This window comes from Eurosta solidaginis, chromosome 4 (genome assembly GCF_040869045.1).
Source record: "Eurosta solidaginis isolate ZX-2024a chromosome 4, ASM4086904v1, whole genome shotgun sequence".
NCBI classification, from domain to species: domain Eukaryota; kingdom Metazoa; phylum Arthropoda; class Insecta; order Diptera; family Tephritidae; genus Eurosta; species Eurosta solidaginis.
Window position 1 is genome coordinate 172,930,616 of NC_090322.1, and position 21,131 is coordinate 172,951,746.

Genomic DNA, 21,131 nt, shown 5'->3' on the forward strand with positions numbered 1-21,131 from the left:
TTATTTTTCGGTCTTCAATCTAATAATGAACCGGAAGTCCACCATCTTCTTTTTCTTCCATTTTCTTCCTTTACAGTGATGTATTTATGCTTATTCTATTAATTAGTTCCCATGGTTGTATTTTTTGCTTATTCTGTTACATTAGTTGACATGGTTGCATTTATGATCTTACAATATGAAACCCGGTTACTAAAAGTGTTATAACTTTTTTAAATTAGGTTTTACGAAAAAATGTTATATAACAATAAATTATGGAAAAAGATCACACAATACGAAAATGCACATTTAAAGTCCTAAGTCCCAACTTTTCAATTTCGGTCCACTGTGCGGCAGTTGCTACCATACGCCAGATGGCAGCGCGAACTGTAAGTTTTAATTTATTGATAGAATAGCTGATTTCTGTTGATATTTGATAAGAGACTTTTATATTGGTTGCGCAAGATGCGCACGGGTCCGGCTCGTTAATAAATAAAAAAAAAAATAATGAACAGGATTAGCCTGGTGTCATTGGGCCACTTGAGGACAGAGCGGTGCCACAACGTCCAATTATTATTATTATTACAAGCGTCTGGATTTCGAATACTGCTCTGATCTTCCAGCTAAGATGTACGAGTATGTGTCTAGCTTGTTTTTACGTTGTCGTCGTTGTTGTTTTGTTGTTTTTGTTTTATTGTTTACTAATATCGGGTGAAAGTGTTGTATTGTGATGTGCGATATTTGATAAAATTTGCCACAGCTATGACGGTACTACACTAAAAACTATGCCAGATTTGATTCGTCTGTTCCCAATTCTTTAATGCATTTTAGTTGCCTTCTCGGACAAGTCCAACAGCTTTCAGAAACGACACATGAGATCCTTTAAGTTGTTGGCACAGGCCTTTATGGTACCTATATAAGTCCTAAATTTATTCCACCTTGCTGATATGTGCTATATAATCCCAAGGCAAATCAGAATATTGTTAAAAAGGTGAGTCACTTTTTGTTTTTATTTTAAACGAGGATTTATGTGCTTATCTGTAATAGGGGCGATGACCCCACCTTTGTTACTGCTGTAAGGAACGCGGTTTTGGACCTGACTCTTGTCTCTAAAGATGTTTTTGTTGTTGTTCTGGCCGTCCGGGTAACGGGCCGGTATGTTATCTTTGATCATTCCTTCTCTGACCACGTGTATACACAGTTCTCTCCTGATGAGTCACTGTATAGTTCCAAGCTGGATGAAATTCTGACCAGAGCACCTCCGACGTTATCCGAAACTGCTGTGGATGCCGTGCTGTATAAACTCACTCTGTCTTGTAATATTGCTTTTCATAACTCATGCCCACTGAAAACTCATATTGGTAGGTGTAAACCTGTGTAGTATTTGGAGACCTTTACTGACCTCAGTGGCAGTTAGGAACTCAGGGGCAGCTTGGAACTCTCTCCAAGTGCGGTACATTGGTCGTACGATTTTCTTCTAAGGCGTTTTGGTCTGGTGGAGAGCGCTAGACACTACATCTAAGGTCAAAAGGTTGGAAGCAGTGCAGAAATGTAAATATCTCGGCCGGGACGTATTTGACTCTTACCTTATCTAACCTACAATGGACAGCTCTTTTTAACAACATCGGCGCTTTTAGCACAACACATATCATGCTATTGAAATTCAAGTCAAACGTGAATGCGGTACTTCATTAGGCCTCGTCTACATTAGGCAATTCAGTATTATTACCAACTGCGACTTTATCCTAAACAGGACAGACTATTGTGTGCCGACAGCTACCCTCCGTATAAGCTTTAACCCAATCATTGCTTCTAGAAAGGAGTAGTATATTCGTTAATTTGTTCAAGGATGATTCAAAGTTAAAAGGTAGATTTCGTAGGGCTTTTCAGTAAGATGCTAGCTGCAAGCCCCAAGTTCAAGTTTTTCCAAGCGAAAGATGTGATGCCACTCAGTGCTAATGGCACTTAAGGCTCAGAGCTCGATTGCTGTCTGTAAGTGACTGACCTCGCTTGCCATTGCCTCCAAATCTTTCAAGCAGAAGTTACAGCGATGGAGAATGAGGTGGACGGGCTGATATCCATTGCTACGACGGCAAGTGGTCTTCGATTTTCAGACCTCGTTTGCGATTGCCTCCATCAATTTTTAGATTAAGATTATCTGTGTGGATCCTTTGCCCCATATGGGCATAATAAAGGGTCACTCTCCAATGAGGTATGTCTTAGTATACTGTAAACCCCTTCTACTCCAGCTGAAAGAAGGCGGATGGGGTGAAATCAGCATCTCCCTTCACGCTTTACTGTACAGCTTTGGCTAAACCTAGCCGTAAGTAATTGATTCTCGGCATCTCGTACTCCATAGAGTTTTTCGAGACCGATGTTATGTTGAACTGTCCGGTCAATACAGACCTAACATAAACTGTCCATAATGCTGCCAGAATTTGTTTGACGACCAAACGCAAGAACCCCAACGAGACCGATGTCAGTTTCATTCGAAACTATACCGTTGCTGCGCAAGATTCCGTAAGTAAACACAGCTTAAGTCACCGTTATCATATGTGACGGTCCTTTGCGTTGTCCCACTGAGCTCCTCCTAACGTTTCAGTCATCGTAATTCGACAAACCTTACTTACGAGCTTTCTATGCAGAACACTTGGTTAAGCTACGAAGCATAGTTGGTACTGCTCTGATCTGGCATGTTCGTATATATATATATATATATATAGATGTACATATATCTGTATTCGGCTAATAAACTGTAAAAATTAGTACCATTCTACACACATTTTATTCTCACAAGGATCGTGTGTTTGTTACATTCTTTTGTGCATTTGCTGCCAAAAACAGAACGAAAGTCATTTACATACTTACATACATATGCACATTTAAACCATTTTATTATAATACCTCCTACTTACTATCTACTTCATAATTCAACAAACTCTGCTGTTTCTACTGCTGTGCTGTAAGTTACCACATGCTGAGCTTGCCATTTATTGTTGTTGTTATGCAGCTACATAGCTACTTTGTACCAGTAATCCAGTGGAAAGGACTGACGTTTTGTTGTAAAGGACATTGCCATTTTGACTTAAAAAGTGGCCACTCACCGGCTTACAGTTACTTTCTAACACTTTATTATAATTGGCATGCAGTCTGTTGAACAATGTTTACTGTTTTTGTTGTTGCTAATATCATGGTTATGCTATTACATGTTTTAGTTGGTTGTAACGTCATGTAGGATTTGTGGAAGTCTGCAAAACCAAGGCAAGGAGAAAGCTTCAGTGCATAGTCAATCTAATTTTATTGTGAGGCGTGAGTACCAAGCATATGTGGGTGTATGTCTCAAAAAGGAATGTTTTTGACCTAACTAGAGGTCGCCTAGGGGTTGACATGAACCACAATAGAGGTAACTTTACGAGCAACAGAAAAACTTTGAGCTTTTTGAAAGAAATTCGTTGTCATCGGTTGATACCGACAAGCCATTGTTTTATTAGCGATATCGAATTATTATCTAATATATTAACAAAATTGATAGCACTCAGATAAGAAGATAGTTTTTTTTTATTACGAATCGATAATTAATAACGAATCGATAAATGTTCCATAACCCTGCAGTCAAACCAACTAGTTGTATACTAGAAGAATTCTAGTTTGCCAAAAATCCTAACTAGTATGAGTTCTGTCTTTTTTCCATATTAGCAATTGGTATTTTTAACACGGCGATGTCCTACGAAATATCAATTGCCAGCCTCTGCATCAGCATAATACCAATTGACAAACTAGTTATTATACATATACATCATATCATACCAACTGTGACCTACCAGTTAGTGTATTCATTATCAACATACCAGTTGGCATACCACTCAGTGTATGCATCATTGTAATACTAGTTGTCATACTAGTGGATATTTCCATCAGCATCCTACTAGTTAATATACCAGTCCTAGTTGGGTTGAAGAATTACTTGAAAATTTATAAATTAGCTCAAATTTGTTTTATTCATTATATTTCCTATATAGATAAAGTATGTATATTAGACTGGGTCGATTTATTAACCGATATCGCGCCATCGATTTTTCGATAGGATTTGGGCTCAAGAAAAAAAGTTCCACCACGTGTACCCAAAAAAATAATTTTCGAGCCTGTGAAATTTCATTTTTTTTACTTTTTTTCGACTTTGATTTTTAAGGTGTTTTTCATGACCTACTAAAAAAATTCTCATTTGATTGAAAAATTTTCATGTATACCCTGTCCGACCCAAAAATGTCCCCTAAAATAGTTTTTCTTTTTGTCAAAAAACTTGTATCGACAACGTTTTTAGCGGACATTTTTGGATCGGTCAGGGTATACATATGAAAATTTTTTAGTAGGTCATGAAAAAAGCCTTAAAAATCAAAGTCGAAAAAAAAATTAAAAATTATTTTTGGGTATGCGTAGTGGAACTTTTTTTCCTGAGCCCAAATCCTATCGAAAAATCGATGGCGCGATATCGGTTAACTTTCGTCCATACAAATGGAAATGTATATGTACATATATCACTTTAAAATGTATCACTCAATACATTATACTTTGGAATAAATTTTAATAAAAATACGTACACATATACATATAAAACATAAAAAGTAACGGAATAACACATGCCGATTTTGTGATCGATCAGCGGAGACGGCGGACCATATCCTCCTGGAATGTGACACAATCTCAAGACGCAGGGCTTAGTTTACGGGCTCACCATGGCCAGAAAATTCCCACATTAAATCCTTTAAGCCGAGAGAACTGCTAGGGTTCATCAAGGAAGTCGGCTTGGAAGGAGGTGAGGGCACAATAGACCAATAGCCGCAGTGCAATCTTCAATAAATTGTCTATCTATCTAACGGAGAAGGACGAACCAATCATGGTTGACTATGTCAAAACAGCCCACGCTGCACTAGCACTATCCCATGATGAGTGTTAGTGGAGTTCAGTACGGTGGTAGTGATAACAATAACGGCTTTAAACGTTTTCGTTACTGACCAAAGGTAGGCACTGGCTGCGTTTCCGGTCTTTGGTCTTCCTATCCTTACCATTATCCGTTATTCTGGAATTGCAAAGGCTTTTAACGACAAGTAGAAAAAATATGCTAGGCTGCTGATGCCCTCATGGCCAAGGGGTTTTGTCATTGGCATAGGTTTTCCGTCTGAGACTATTGATATGGAAGGCTTGGCCTTTTCTTTGATTTGGACGATATCTAGCATTGTCAACTGAAGTATGCATTGCAAACTGGCTACAGAAGGCACTCGCGCATTTCCTCAAATACTAACTACTGTGAATAACACCACAAAATCATAGTCAATGAACCATTCTAAAACTGACTATTATGATGAACGCCACAAAATTCTAGTCAATTAATTACTCATACACTAACTATTATAAATAACACCACAAAATTATAGTCAATTAACTAGTCAAAAGCTGACTAGTATGAATAACCCTACAAAATTGAGGACCTCGACAATTTTCGTCAAGATTTGGGACTAGTTATCGTTCAAACAGACAGACAAACGGACACTGCGAAATAAACTGAGCTCGCCATCCTGAAATTTTGGTATACTTATGGGTGGGTCTATCTCAACCCACTTGACGAACTTACAATATTCGACAATCGGACCAAACTTAATATACCAAATCATTTTTATAAAATTTATAAAAAAAATTTCGGCGGCTGAGTAAAATATCATCCTATCACACCTGCTATTTCGGAAACACCCTATCTGAGGATATTTCTCAAAATTGCTTTTGCGAAATATTCTCGGATAGAGCATTTTCGAAACGGCAGCCGTGATACGGTGATACTTCATTAAAATGTAAGAACCTACCGTTTCAGTTGTACTGTATTGAATGTTGTTCTGTAGAGAACTAGGTTCAACCTTTAATTGCAAAATATAAAAAATTTTCTGCCCCACGCGTAGCTCTAAAAATAGAAACCACAACGAGCGCAATAAAACCGCTCTACATGAAAGTCAAAAAGTAGGCATTTGGCGTTGCAAAACAAAAAAAAAGCACCAATGAGCAGCTTTCTCACAAGTGAGGCAACACAACGTTGATCAATCAAAAGAGAAAACTTATAAATAAAATGTGAGCGCAAAAACAAAATTGTAAACAAATCTTAAATGGAAGCTATAAAATTTAAATGCGCTGCGACAACAACAATAAACAACGACTAGAGAGCTTTGTGTACGAATATGTTAATTAATTGCACAATACACCTCAATGTAGGAGCGCTGGAACAGCGTGATGATCGATATGAAAAAGTGAAAAATGTGAGAATGACATTTTTGTGTTTGGAGCGTAGCACAAATACGAACTGGAAATACAAACAAAAAAAAAACAGAAATGTTGAAAAATATAAAACAGCGCTTTTGCAGCGATCGCACAACTGCCTTCGATAGCTCAGTTGGTAGAGCGGTGGACTGTAGAAACTCTTGCATTTAAACAAATCAGGCTTTTAAAGTCGTTGTGGCAGCGCCCAAAGATCCAATCTTGGTGCCGTTGCAGTGCAGTTATCCATAGGTCGCTGGTTCAAATCCGGCTCGAAGGATTTACTTTTGTTTTTTTTTTTGTTTTTTTTTTTTTGTGTTTTTTTTTTTGTGTTTTTTTTTTTAATTTTTGTTAAATACATATATTTTTTTTATTTTTATTGCTTCATTGCAGAGCTTAAGAGAGTTTTACCGAAATGATACGAATTCGCATTATGAAAGAATAACAAACAAAGAAACTGAATCTTTTTTTCTAAAAATGTGAATTTTCGCCGTTTCTATATACATACATCTAGCAGACCCGGCAGACGATCAGACAATTGAAAAAAAGCGTTGGACGCGTCAAATTTCTATTGATAGTCATATATAAGACCAACTGAACCTTAATCAGGTTATGCTACGCCGCACATTTTTAGAAATTCCACGCGCCCAACGCTTCTATTTAATTGTCTGATCAACGCCCTAGATTGATGGGGAGTGTGATGACTAGGACCTACCTAATTATTTTCTAGCTTTTGGTATTATTATTACTTAATGTAAGTATTGTTTTCCATAAAACCGTTTAACTTAAACATTTTTTAAAGATAATTTTGTTATATTATAGCAACGCTTCTCGCTTCCATTCTGTCGTCAGCCTGAGTGGAAGTTTGGCCGCCCTTCAATAGTATTTACTTTTACTTACACTGATTTGGTTAGATTACACTCAGAGAAAAAATCGTTCTAAAATGAACGAAACAAGTTCAAAATTAAGAACATTCGTTGACAAAAGTCTGTTAAGTACGTTTTTTCTTAACTGGTGACCTATGGGCTTGTTTTAATAACGGGTTTTCCAAGCACACCGTTCGTATTTTATGACTAGTTTGGCATTGATGTGTGAACCTTCTGTGCTTATTTCAAACACTACTTGGCTTCGATTTACGATTTTTCGTTCTCACGCTGCGAGAACGATTTGTAGTCGATTTAACATTTTTCGGTCTTAATTCAGGAACGGTTGGTGCTTGACCTTTGGAGGGGATGGGAGTGGGAAGGTAATTTTTCCAATTAGTACCCATTTATTTTTTATTAATAATAATTTTTTTGTCATTAATAAAAATATTAATAACAAAAAAAACTATTATTAAAATCCAAAATTTGAAAAAAATCATGCATTTCCCTTATTGAGAAATTCTTGTTTTTATTGATGCAATCTGAATATATACTTAAAACATTTCATACAAAGTTTAAGAATTACCCTTGCATATGTGAATGGAACTGAACGAAAAATATGAGTTAAAAAAATATAACATAAAAAATCGTTTTAAAAAACTTCAGAGTTTGACGGTGTTCGAACTCGCGCCACACAATCGCAATCGCAACATCATAGCCGCTGAGCCACTACGAATGCTTGGTGGCTTGTGCCAAATGTTGTATTTAAGAACATCGTTCTCATTAATAGAACATTTGTTCATTTTTTAAGATCAGCCGTTCTCTTTTCAAGAAAATGGTGTCAGTTCAAGAACAAGGTTGTTGTTTTAAGAACAGGTCGTTCGTTATTCAAGAACAAAAAAGTAAGAACATGAAAAGCTTGAATTGAGTCCGGTGGTGCTAGATTTTAGAACGGCGTTTTCTCAGAGTGTACCGGATACGCTTGTTAAAGCTGCGGTTACGGCGACGGCTATGCGATTATGGCACACAGTTCTCGTGAGCGTTATGGTCAAGGCTACGCAAACGATGCTAGCTTTGCTGAATTTTATGTTTATGGTTACGTTTGCCTCTACGGCTGCGTTAAAACCTTTTACATATATAATATTGAACGAAAAATCGCCGTCGAAGAAGTTTGATATTCTCCAGCAATTGCATAGATAGCTGACCGTATACAATTAGATCTTGGATTTTAGCTTGTGGTAAAAAAAAAAAATCGATGCGTAGTTTATCAATTATTTGCCAACCAATTTCTACAACAATAAAAATAAAGCAGAACAATAAAAGCAAACCAGGCATGCTTAACCAACGAACCGATATCATTTCGTTACGATAATTAACGTTAATAAACGAAACAAAGTCATTTCGTTTCGTTTATTAACGTTAAAAACGTCAAATTAGCGAAATGATTTCGTTTCGTTTTCTGCCATATCAAAACGAAATCAAATCGTTTATGCTGATTATTAATTTAAAACTATGCTGGCAAAGCTGATTGATGGCGGAGTCATTAAAGGTGAAAGCATTCGCCAAGCCGATTGCAACTTTTCTCATGAATTTTGACAGTACGAACATTTCTCAGAGTATTTTTGACATTAACACCAACGAATTACACAAACAAATTACATGGAGTTTGTGTGTGTATGTGCCCTCGTTGTTACCACCTTACGGCTTCACCATGGCTATAGCATTGCCAGCACAATTCAAACATAAAGTATCACGTTTTTGTTAACGTTTTTAACGTAAACGAAAGCTTTTCGTTTCGGTTAAAAACGAGATACAATTTATCTTGATAATTTCTTTATCGATAATATTTCGAAGTGTTTCAACGGAAACGGTGGAAATTTTTTGATAAACGATTAGCTTAACGTTAAGGTGCATCCCTGAAGCAAACAAAAGAGAAAATACCCATTTGTCCAAAAAAATTTCATTCTAAAAATAAGAAAAGTTCTTCTAGTAGGTGTGGACCAACTTCGAGCATAGAACTTTTTCCATTCACCTAAAATACAAAAACTTGCCAATCCAACAATAATAAGTCCTTGTTATTGCAAATCGGTTATTGCGCAGCGTTTGATGAAATACTTGAGCATTTGATGTGTGAAAATATTTGCTTAACTAATTAAATCTACGCATGCAAATATTGCTGTCGTCGAGCATCATAATTTAGGGCCAAATTATGCAAAATGCGGCAACACTTTCTCTTACACTCTTTTACATTAATTTTATCTATGTTCCATACCTATAAAATTAACACATGCACTAATATTTGCCGCCACTAAATCTCACTCCCTTGCCCCTACTCTTATATTAACTTTGTTTCACACGAAAAAAAAACTCAATTCGGTGCTCTGCATAGCTTTTTACAGAATAAGAACATAAATGCTGAGTTACAAAATTCAATAAAGAAAATCAGTCACGTTTTCCAGGTCGATTTCATTGGCATAGTTACATACTTACATATATGTGTACATATACACAAGTAATAGAAAATAATTGCTTTACTATCAACATATATAAAACAACAACAACAATTTTGTATGCTCTTCAAATATTTACAGCAAAAAAATTAAGGAAAAGGAATGCAGCGCGAAGGTACTAATGAAAGTTCTGTATATTCAGTAGAAAACCTAGCTTATTTTGAGAGAGCTTGTATGAGAATTTGGAATTCTAGCACTCCACTTTGATATACATATTAGGGTGGGTCGATATATTAACCGATATCGCGCCACCGATTTTTCGATAGGATTTGGGCTCAGGACAAAAAAGTTCCGAATACAATTTTTTTGACTTTTTTCGACTTTGATTTTTAAGGTTTTTTTTTCATGAGCTACTAAAAAAATTTTCATTTGATTGTAAATTCAAAGTCGAAAAAAAGTAAAAAAAAAAATAAAATCTTTAATAATTTGGGAAAAATTTAAACAACGTGACATCAGGACGGTCAAGGCGACAACTGTTTCGATTATACCCTTTTTTTTTCAATCTCTTCAAAGCCTTTTCTCTCGGGAGTGAGATTCGAACCCTGCACTCCTACGATGGTTGAAGTGTTATAAACGCATTCAGCCACGTCATGCCTTAGTTGTTGTAAACCTTATCCCAATTGCCTTCTTTATTCATAATCCATACTTCGTATGGCATCATATGGTAAAGTTAAGCGTTGGTAAGGCGGTTTCAGAGAAACTTGGTGTTGTTGCTTTATTCTATTTATAGAACTACAACGAATTAACACCAATGTTGTCTATTTGTATGAGTTTTTAAGCGGGGATTACTCTTATTGCGTTAAGTGTATGAAAACATTTCACTGGCTCGAAAATTTTTTTTTTGGGTATGTGTAGTGGAACTTTTTTTTCTTAGCCCAAATGCTATCGAAAAATCAATGTCGCTATATGGGTTAACTTTCGTCCATATAAATCGACCCACCCTAATACATATATTTGTGCACTGTAGTCCCTAAATACATGGCGGGCCCACCATATTTGATCTACTAGACATTTCCTTCTTAGTGCTTACTTCCTACCAAGGCCTTTTATCGATTAACCTATTAAAATTCCAACTTTCTCATACGATCTTTAAAAGGAAATCATCAGAGATCTAAGTTCTTTATCTGCAGTATTAAACAAAAGATGGCTTCTGCTGATACAAGTTGTATAAACGCTATCGTCCTTGAGTCCTTGCCCTGATGACCAGAGAAGTAATCTCACTGCGAGTATATTCATGAGATTCGCTCTGTTTTCTGCTTTTGAATTATACTCCACAAAACCCCTGATGAGATCACCCCATGGGGGTCGCACATAGTTGTAATACTTGTTTATGTGTTTTCCGTTATAATCAAAACTCTTTTCTCTGTTAAGGAAGAGAAGATTCAGCCGATTAGGCGGTGGGCGATCAGACGGAGGGCAAAAAGAAGAGATAGGGAAGTGCCAGGAAATGGAAAGAAATAGTGACAGCAAAATAAATTGACGGGGGGCAAAAAGAGAGTAAAAAGTTGGAGAGGGGAAGACAAAGAGAAGGAAGAGATAGAGAAGGGGTATGAAAAAGTAAAAGGATGAAGGAGTAGAAGTGAAATCGGAAAGGTAGTGGGATAAAGGGAAAAAAAGGGAGAGGGAAAGGCGGAAGAAAGGCGAAGAGACAGCCATTTAAAAGTGGTGGAAAAAGAATAAGCTGAAAAAGGTCGGGAATTAGGAGGGAAAAGTAGAAGGTAAAAAGTAGGAAGCAGAGGAGAAGACCCAAGACGACAGAAAACAACAAATCAGAGGCAGGGGAAAAGAAACTAAGAAGAATAATAAAAAGAAGATGAACAGCGTGATCCCCCTACCACACTGAAGGTAAGTTCCGGGAAAAGTACGCGACAATGGCTGCTATCGCTTTGAAACAGTATGATGAATTGATCAGCCGCACACAACAATGAGAATCCTCAAGTCAAGACAATGTCGTTAACAATCGCTATCATGAGCAACAACATCAGCTCTGAAATCCAGTGAAGAATCACTCTTGCCAATAATTGCTACTTTGGACTAGGTAGGTAAATGAAAAGTAAAGTCCTTTCTCGGCAAACGAAAATCATACTGTACAAGTCACTTTTCGTACCCGCCCTGCTATATGGTGCAGAAGCATGGACCATGACAACAGCAGATGAAGCGGCTCTGGGAGTGTTCGAGAGAAAAGTTCTTCGAGATATTTATGGACCTCTACGCGTTGGCGATGGCGAGTACCGAAAAAGATTTAATGATGAGTTGTACGAGCTATACGCAGACATCAACATAGTCCAGCGAATTAAAACGCAGCGGCTGCGCTGGCTAGGCCATGTTATGCGAATGAAAGATGATGCTCCGGCCAAGAAAGTGTTTCTATCGGAACCCGCCTATGGAAGCAGAGGTAGAGGGCGGCCTCCACTCCGTTGGAAGGACCAGGTGGAAAACGATGTCAACTCCCTTGATGTGACCAATTGGCGTCGTTTGGCAGAGAGAAGGAGCGACTAGCGCGCCTTTTTGGACGGCCATAAACGTTTAAACGGTTAAGCGCCAATTAAGTAAGTAAGTAAGTATCATGAGCCAAGAAAGTATTGCAGTGTAAACCGCCATTTGGAAGCAGATGAAGGCGAAGACTTCTACCGAGTTGGGAGAAGCAGGTGAAGGAAGACTTGATCTCCCTTGGTGCTATCAGTTATCGCGGGACAGGGATGGTTGGCGTGAATTGTTACGAAGCGGTCAAAATCACTTATACATTATGCTGATGATGATGATCCATGTTATGTCTGACTAACTAACTAAATACATGAATTTCTCTCTGAGTGAAAGTCAATCCGATTACCGACTTTTCAGTAACATTTTCTATTTAACATTCCAAAAACTTTCTTACATACTCACCGAACTTTCATAAGATTCCAAATATTTAATACGCAAAATAATAATTTAATCGCTCAATTCCAACGAAATGTCTCAGCTTCACGACTCGCATCTGTTAATGACGTATTTGAACATTCATCCAACTTCTATAAGTGAACTTATTAAATACATAGCCATGTACAATGATTAAGCTGTCGGTAAATGTGATAAAGATGATAATGTTTATGACGATGATGGCACCCCACATTTTCGTTTATCCATGCGTATTTGGTAATGCTTTCATTTTCTCAACACACTCTAGCAATTTGCTTAGAGCCGATATGAAAGCACAAACTTAAGCTTATTCAATAAAATACTTACAGACTTTTCTGTAGCCACTCATACATACACAAACATACTTGTGTGTACTTCGTTAGCAAAGAAAAAAAAACCAAAAATTAAATTACTTTTATCCTATTATTGCCAGTTTCCTGTGAAAGTTTAGTGTCCAGTTTATTGCTACGTTCATTGACCACCACCAGCTGAGTGCTAAGCAAAAGATTCATGCTGTTTCTATAAACTTGCATACACAGCAGTGGTGCACTCGACAACTTCGAAGAGCTTCGCTAACTTATTTGGCGCTTACCTACATGTCGCGTGAGCGCAACAAGAGAGGTTGAATAAAGCAAGCACTCAATCAGTTTTAGCTTGTAATTGAACCAGTTAACATGTACTACCACAAACAAGCAAGACAGGCTAAGTTCGGGTGTAACCGAACATTACATACTCAGCTGAGAGCTTCGCTGAGTTGGTTTCGTAGGGTTTCGTAGATGGTTTATTAGTAGTTTTTAATTCCATATCACATACGTTTTGGAAATATCGACCAAATTGTAGACCAAGGGTGACGTTTTTCCTTTATTCTTTGCCAAATAAGGGAAAATCACCACGTAGGAAAATGAACCTTGAGTAGCCCTGGAATGTGTTTGTATGACATGGGTATCAAATGAAAGGTATTAAAGAGTATTTTAATAGGGAGTGTGCCTTAGTTCTATAGGTGGACGCCTTTTCGAGATATGGCCATAAAAGTGGGCCAGGGGTGACTCTAGAATGTGTTTGTACGATATGGGTATCAAATTCAAGGTATTAATGATGGTTTTAAAAGGGAGTGGTCCTTAGTTGTATATGTGAAGGCCTTTTCGAGATATCGGCCAAAATGTGGACCAGGGTGACCCAGAATATCATCTGTCGGGTACCGCTAATTTATTTATATGTATATGTAATACCACGAACAGTATTCCTGCCACGCTTCCAAAGGCTTTTGATTTCGCCCTGCAGAACTTTTTCATTTTCTTCTACTGAATATGGTAGGTGTCACACAAATTTTACAAAGTTTTTTTTTATGTTATAGTTTGCGTCAAAAAACCAATCAAATCACCATGTTTCATCCCTTTTTTCGTATTTGGTATAGAAATATGGCTTAATTGTATATTCCGATCAGTTCTCTTTTTAAAATAAATATGGCATTTTTTTCATTTTTCAAAATTTTCGATATCGAAAAAGTTGGCAGTGACAGTCGGATTTCACCCATTTTTAATACCAAGATAAAGTGAGTGCAGATAAGTACGTGAACTAAATTTAGTAAAGATATATCGATTTTTGCTCAAGTTATCGTGTTAACGGCCGAGCGGAAGGACAGGCGGTCGACTGTGTATACAAACTGGGCGTGGCTTCAACCGATTTCGCCCATTTTCACAAAAAACAGTTATCGTCATAGAAGCGATACTCTTACCAAAATTCACAAGGATTGTTAAAATTTTGTTCGACTTATGGCATTACAAGTATTCCAGTCAAATTAAGTGAAAAAGGGCGGTGCCACGCTCATTTTGAAATTTTCTTTTCTTTTTGTATTTTGTTGCACTGGAGGTGAATGTTGACATAATTTGCTTATATACTGTAAAGATACCAATTTTTTGTTAAAATTTTTTTTAAAAAGTGGGCGTGTTCGTCTCCCGATTTTGCTAATTTTTATTTAGAACACATATAGTAATAGGAGTAACGTTCCTGCCAAATTTCATCATGATATCTTCAACGAATGCCAAATTACAGCCTGCAAAACTTTTAAATTACCTTCTTTTAAAAGTGGGCGGTGCCACGCCCTTTGTCCAAAATATTACAAATTTTCTATTCTGTATCATAAGGTCCACCTACCTACCAAGTTTCATCGCTTTATCCGTCTTTGGTAAAGAATTATCGCACTTTTTGGGTTTTTCGAAATTTTCGATATCGAAAAAGTGGGCCTGCTTATAGTCCGATTTCGTTCATTTTAAATAGCGATCTGAGATGAGTGCCCAGGAACTTACATACCAAATTTCATTAAGATACCTCAAAATTTACTCAATTTATCGTGTTAACGGACGAACGGACGGACGGACGGACATGGCTAAATCAATTTCTTTTTTCGCCCAGATAATTTTGATATATGTGACCTGGAATAATGAAATTACCATATTGTGCGAAAACAAGTTTTTGAGAAAAACGCGTTTAAAGTTTTTGTTTAGCTTGACTCTGTGTAGCGGCTGGCCATTGTGAATGATATTGTAATTAAAATTTAATTAACTTCCCGATAAGCTACAACCTTGAAACTTGGAGTATAGTTCAGAACCCGATGACAATGCAATAATAAGAAAAAAAGCTCCGATAGGTGGCGCATGGATCGAAAAATTAAAAAAAATCGCATTTGTGGTCCGATTTGGCTTTAAAAGCGATTTGTGAAAAAACGAAGAAAGATAGAAAACTGCCGTCAAAAAGTGAAGAACGGTATTTTCGCACAATGGGGTCGTTTCATGATTCAAGGTCACATATAGAAGTCTATATCTATCTCGATTAGTTTATGCCGTTACGGGGTACCGTTATGCGAACAAAATTAATATACCCTGTGAGCTCTGCTCAGCTGAGTATAAAAAAGTGGCGTTCGTACTCAAAGTTCTGCCGGCGTTGTGCACCACTACTATACATATATGCTTAGATTTTTACTTTATTGTTGTTATTATTTTTGTTTTTATTTCTTTTCTTTTGTTTGCTTTTGTCCTTTTCTCATATGCCATCTTAAATCTCTTTCAATCTAGTCATTTTAGTTTATTAGTTATTTGACCTGAAGAGCATTAAGGGTTGTCGATTCTTGAGTGATATAAGTCCTTTAAACAACTTAGCTTGTTAGCAACGACAAAGCGTTTAACGAGCTGCTTTAAGCAGAATTTTTGTGTGTGTTTTTTTTTTTTATTACGCTTCGAAAGCCTCATAGTCAGTGTAGGACTTTAACCGCACTAAACCTCCTACCGTCTGAGTACCATTTACCCCCCGGTACTATCGTCAAGCATTCCATCGGGAGGTAGGTTGAGTACTTACCTCTACGTCTGTCGGCGTCGCGTTGCTGTACCTTGATAGTCCCGCGGTATAGTTAAAAGTGGGACTAGCACGCCCTGCTTACTATCTCAATGTGCTTGACACATACCACTTCAACGAATATTTCCAAGCATACCTTAAACACTGTGCATACAGTGCTTGTGGCATGTTTGTGCGTTCGACTACTTGTATTGTAGGTTTTTTTTTTTATTTATGTATATATATAAATACATTTTTTTTTTCATTTAATTTTAATAGGTTTTTTTCATTTAATTTTAATAGTTTTTTTCTTTTTTTTTCCCACAATACGTAACGACGGCTTTTCTCGTACTTTCACCGGTTGGAGAGGCATTGTCTCCAATCCGTGTATAAACCCTGATTACATGTGAGACGTTTACACTCCTACTCGTTGTTTCTACAGTTGGAGAGGCCTTGTCTCCAATCCGTAGGTTTGTCGTTGCGTGTATGTTGACTGCTTTTGGTCACACGGTTGAAGAGGCCGTATCTCCAATCCGTGCTTTATTCCTTCACCTGGGGCAATATTCGAACGGTTGAAGAGGCCTTGTCTCAAATCCGTCGCCTGGTTTACTATTAAATTACCTACATATTCGGTAGGTCTGACGACGCTAATTGTACGGAGGCCTTGCATCCAATACGTGCTCAGCTCGATCCCCTCCACCTTTGCAGTTTGTTCTCCACCCACAAAACCCGACTGTTCAATGTTGCTGCTGCGCCGGAGCCTTTCCAAGACTTCGCAGACACTTCATTATTTCCGCTATTACATCGCATGCCGCGGACAATTTTACCTTGCTTTGTAGCATGATTCCAACAATTGTTTCAGGAGTGTAATCCTATCCAAAAATTCTGCGTAGTTTGCATCTCGATCTATAGAACCTAGGACACTCGAAAAATGCATGGTAAACATCTTCTACTGTATCTCAACCACAGTGATCGCATATGTTTGTGGGCTCGTGATTGAATCGGTGCAAATATTCCTTAAAGCACCCGTGACCACTCAGAAACTGTGTGAGGTAGAAATCTACCTCGCCGTGCTTTCTAGATATCCATATATTAATATCTGGGATACATCGGTGTTTCCAGCGTCCATTTGTTGAGGCATTCCACCTGAGCTGCCAGTTCTGCACGATTAGTCTCGTGCTCTATCACGTAAGTTTTAATCCTGATAAATCGTCGCTGCTTCTTTTGCTAATATGTCTAGGGACACATTCCTGCGATGATTAGTGCTGCGTCGTCAGAGATAGTTTTAAAGGCGCTACAGACGCGTAGTACACACAGGCGGTAGGTCGCTTTTACCCCGCGGAAGTATGATTTATACTCCGTGGCCTGATGCCGAACAGGAGCCCCGTAAAGTATTTGGCTTTTTACAACGCCAGCCAGAAGTTGAGTCCGTCGTTGGTTTGGTCCTGTGCATTTATCATTATCCTAGATAATGCTGCTACGGTTTTTGTTACCTTTTCATTGGCAAACTCTAAGTGGGTTTTCAATGACAACCTCCTGTCTATCACAACCCTCAAGTATTTTATTGCAGGCAGCGTGTCGATGTCATGGCGGCCGATTCTTATAGTGACCTGCTCCACCCTCTTCCTACTTGATATGAGTACAGCCTCTGTTTTTTGTTCCGCGAGCTGCAGTCCACATCTCCGAATGTGTGTGTGTGTGAATGTATGTAAGAGTTTTAATACTTTTCACACGTAAAGTATGTTGCTTTTAATTTATTCACCTTCGCTCTCCTTTCAAATGCGATGGTGGACGAGCTAGAAACTAGGGGCTCAGAGGGAAGAAATGAGGGAATAGCCTACGTCGAAGGAGGCAAGGGGAGATTAGAAAAGTTTAAGAGCACTATGAGCTGTGCAATCTCAACAGCTACATGGCCAGATTAAAATGAACTCTAACAATAACAGAAGGACGGGGAGTCTTCTATGCAGACCTAGAGCAGTTACTCTTAAACTTATAGCGGTCTGTAGCGGCCATGGGACTTTAGGCACAAATGCAGAAGCAACTACCAAAAAGACTGCTTAGCACTTTCTGCGTAAATGCTCGGTTCTTGCTGGGGCACGTCTAAGATGCCCCAGAAACCACTTTCTGGAAAATCTGGGTAGATTATTGGAAATAGCTACTCCAAATATTTCGAAACAACTCTTGTGATTTTACTAACTAGCATACTATCAACATGAGCTCTAATGGTATTCAAGCCCAAATGCGTATTGGGTATATTCGGCGCCATTGCGAAGGAGTGCAAATAACTGATAGGTTAACTGAAGTTTAACACTGCCAGATTGTCCGTTAAGCTTAGCACGAACTTCAGTTAAAGTAGCTTGAAAAACTGCAGAATATGTCTAAGCATAGTGTAACTGACAAACTGAGTTGAACTTGTACTGAAAAACCGGGCCTTAATCATCTAAACGTTAATCATTCGCATTATTACAAATTTGGTTTTCAAAATTCATTGAAGTTTTTTCTTCAAATAACAATAATAAAAAAGGGACCAATTTAATTGATGAAACTTGTAAAAAGTTTGCACTGCTTTTTTCTGTTCGTTGTTGCGTAAATAATGTCAGTGATTATATATCCAATGTAATAATGATCAATGTGAAATGCAAAATCATGCCAGTCTTAATAAAAACAATGATGAATTTGTTTTCGTTTTTTGCTTGCCTTTAACGAGGAACATTTCCGGTTACTTGACTAATTTGTCGCCAAACTAATTTTTCTTTTTTCTTTTGTTAAAACCAACATTTTAACTACCGTCCCTTCAATTAATTAAGTCCACTTTACTTATAACTTTGGTTATCCGGTGACTATAACTGTTTTTGTCATTTCCCTCCTTTCTCATAGAAAAATGTGTTTGTGTATTAGTGTGTGTGTTTGAGTATGCGTGTGCAGGAAATGTATTCCCAACAAACACTGTAAACAAAAATCTCAAATGTTTGAGAAAAACATTGATTCTGAGTTTGATATTCAACATTATTTATCATTTGAAACAAAATATTTTCTCGACTTTTTCTCAAACGTCGATCTTCAACTTGAGAATAATTTGAGACATACTTGAAAATTTTTTTTTCTTAAATGTTTGAGAAAACATTAATTCTCAGTTTGATATTCAGCATTATTAATCATTTGAAGTAAATATTCTCTCAACTTTTTCTCAAACGTGGTTTTTCAACTTGAGAATGGTTTGATATACACGCGCATTTCGTTCCATTCTGGTTGAAAAGCATCGATATCATGGAATATTTTCGTTAATAATAATGTGAATACTGTTTGCGCCAATGTATCTAAATTTTAAAGTACATAATAAGTGTTCATGAAACCCAAAAATAAAATAAACAAGTAAGGACGGGACTGTCTTCGGCTGTGCCGAAGACTTCATACCTTTCATGAATGGGGCTGAACAATAATCTTATCCCGTTCGTAATCTCCAAATAATAGTATGTATAAAATAGGAAATATATAGTGAACAGATGTACATACCTAAAGGATTTTTAAGATAAATATAAAATAAAAAATGGCAAAAACCCCTTTATCTGAACGATCGGTTGTATGGGATATATATTATAGTATATAGCTCCGATCGAAATGATTTTTACAGGAAATCTTCTATGATATATTAGAATATATATCACCAAGGTTCACATTTTTATATTGGAAACTAAGGGAGAAATGGCCAAAAATCTATCTGAATCGATCGGTTGTATGGGATAGGTATATACTATATACATATAGCTCCGATCAAAGTGATTTTTTCAGGAAATCTTCTATGATATATTAGAATAAATATCACCAAGTTTAACGTTTTTATATTGGAAATTAAGGGAGAAATGGCTAAAAATCTTCCTATCTGAACGATCGGTTGTATGGGCTCTATATTATATATAGCTCCGATCGAAATGATTTTTTCATGAAATCGTATATGATATATTAGAATAAATATCACCAAGTTTAACATTTTTATATTGGAAATTAAGGGAGAAATTGCCATAAATCTTTCTATCTGAACGATCGATTGTATGGGATATATATTATATATAGCTCCGATCGAAATGATTTTTACAGGAAATCTTCTATGATATATTAGAATATATATCACCAAGGTTCACGTTTTTATATTGGAAACTAAGGGAGAAATGGCCAAAAATCTTTCTATCTGAACGATCGGTTGTATGGGATAGGTATATACTATATACATATAGCTCCGATCAAAGTGATTTTTTCAGGAAATCTATGATATATTAGAATAAATATCACCAAGTTTAACGTTTTTATGTTGGAAATTAAGAGAGAAATGGCAAAAATTTATCTATCTGAACGATCGGTTGTATGGGATATATATTATAGTATATAGCTCCGATCGAAATGATTTTTACAGGAAATCTTCTATGATATATTAGAATATATATCACCAAGGTTCACGTTTTTATATTGGAAACTAAGGGAGAAATGGCCAAAAATCTTTCTATCTGAATCGATCGGTTGTATGGGATAGGTATATACTATATACATATAGCTCCGATCAAAGTGATGTTTTCAGGAAATCTTCTATGATATATTAGAATAAATATCACCAAGTTTAACGTTTTTATATTGGAAATTAAGGGTGAAATGGCTAAAAATCTTCCTATCTGAACGATCGGTTGTATGGGCTATATATTATATAGCTCCGATCGAAATGATTTTTTCATGAAATCGTATATGATATATTAGAATAAATAGCACCAAGTTTAACATTTTTATATTGGAAATTAAGGGAGAAATTGCCATAAATCTTTCTATCTGAACGATCGGTTGTATGGGATATATACTATATATAGCTCCGATCAAAGTGATATTTTCAGGATATCTTCTATGATATATTAGAATATATATCACCGAGTTTCATGTTTATACTTTCTAAATTGCGGCAGAAATGACCAAAATCGTCTTATCTGAACCATCGGTTGTATGGGAGATATATGTTATAGTGGTCCGATCCTACCGGATCCGACAAATGTCTAATATAATACTAAAGTGCATCCTTGTGCCATATTTCATTGAGATATCTCAAAATTTGAGGGACTAGTTTGCGTTCAAAAAGACAGACGGACGGACAGACGGACATGGCTATATCAACTCAGTTCGTCGCCCTGATTAATTCGGTACACTTAATGGTGAGTCTATCTTCTATATTTCTCAACGTTACAAACATCGGACCAAAGTTAATATACCATTTCATGTTCATGAA

General features: G+C 36.9%; 1 protein-coding gene and 1 non-coding gene across 7 annotated transcripts in view; both read left to right on the top strand.

Moving 5' to 3' along the window:
- Positions 1–21,131, top strand: part of rdgA (retinal degeneration A) — a 1,310,388-nt gene that overhangs the window by 85,140 nt on the left and 1,204,117 nt on the right. The window lies entirely within an intron of this gene.
- Positions 6,395–6,553, top strand: TRNAY-GUA (transfer RNA tyrosine (anticodon GUA)). Its single transcript has 2 exons — positions 6,395–6,431; positions 6,518–6,553. It is a non-coding gene; the product is annotated as a tRNA-Tyr (tRNA).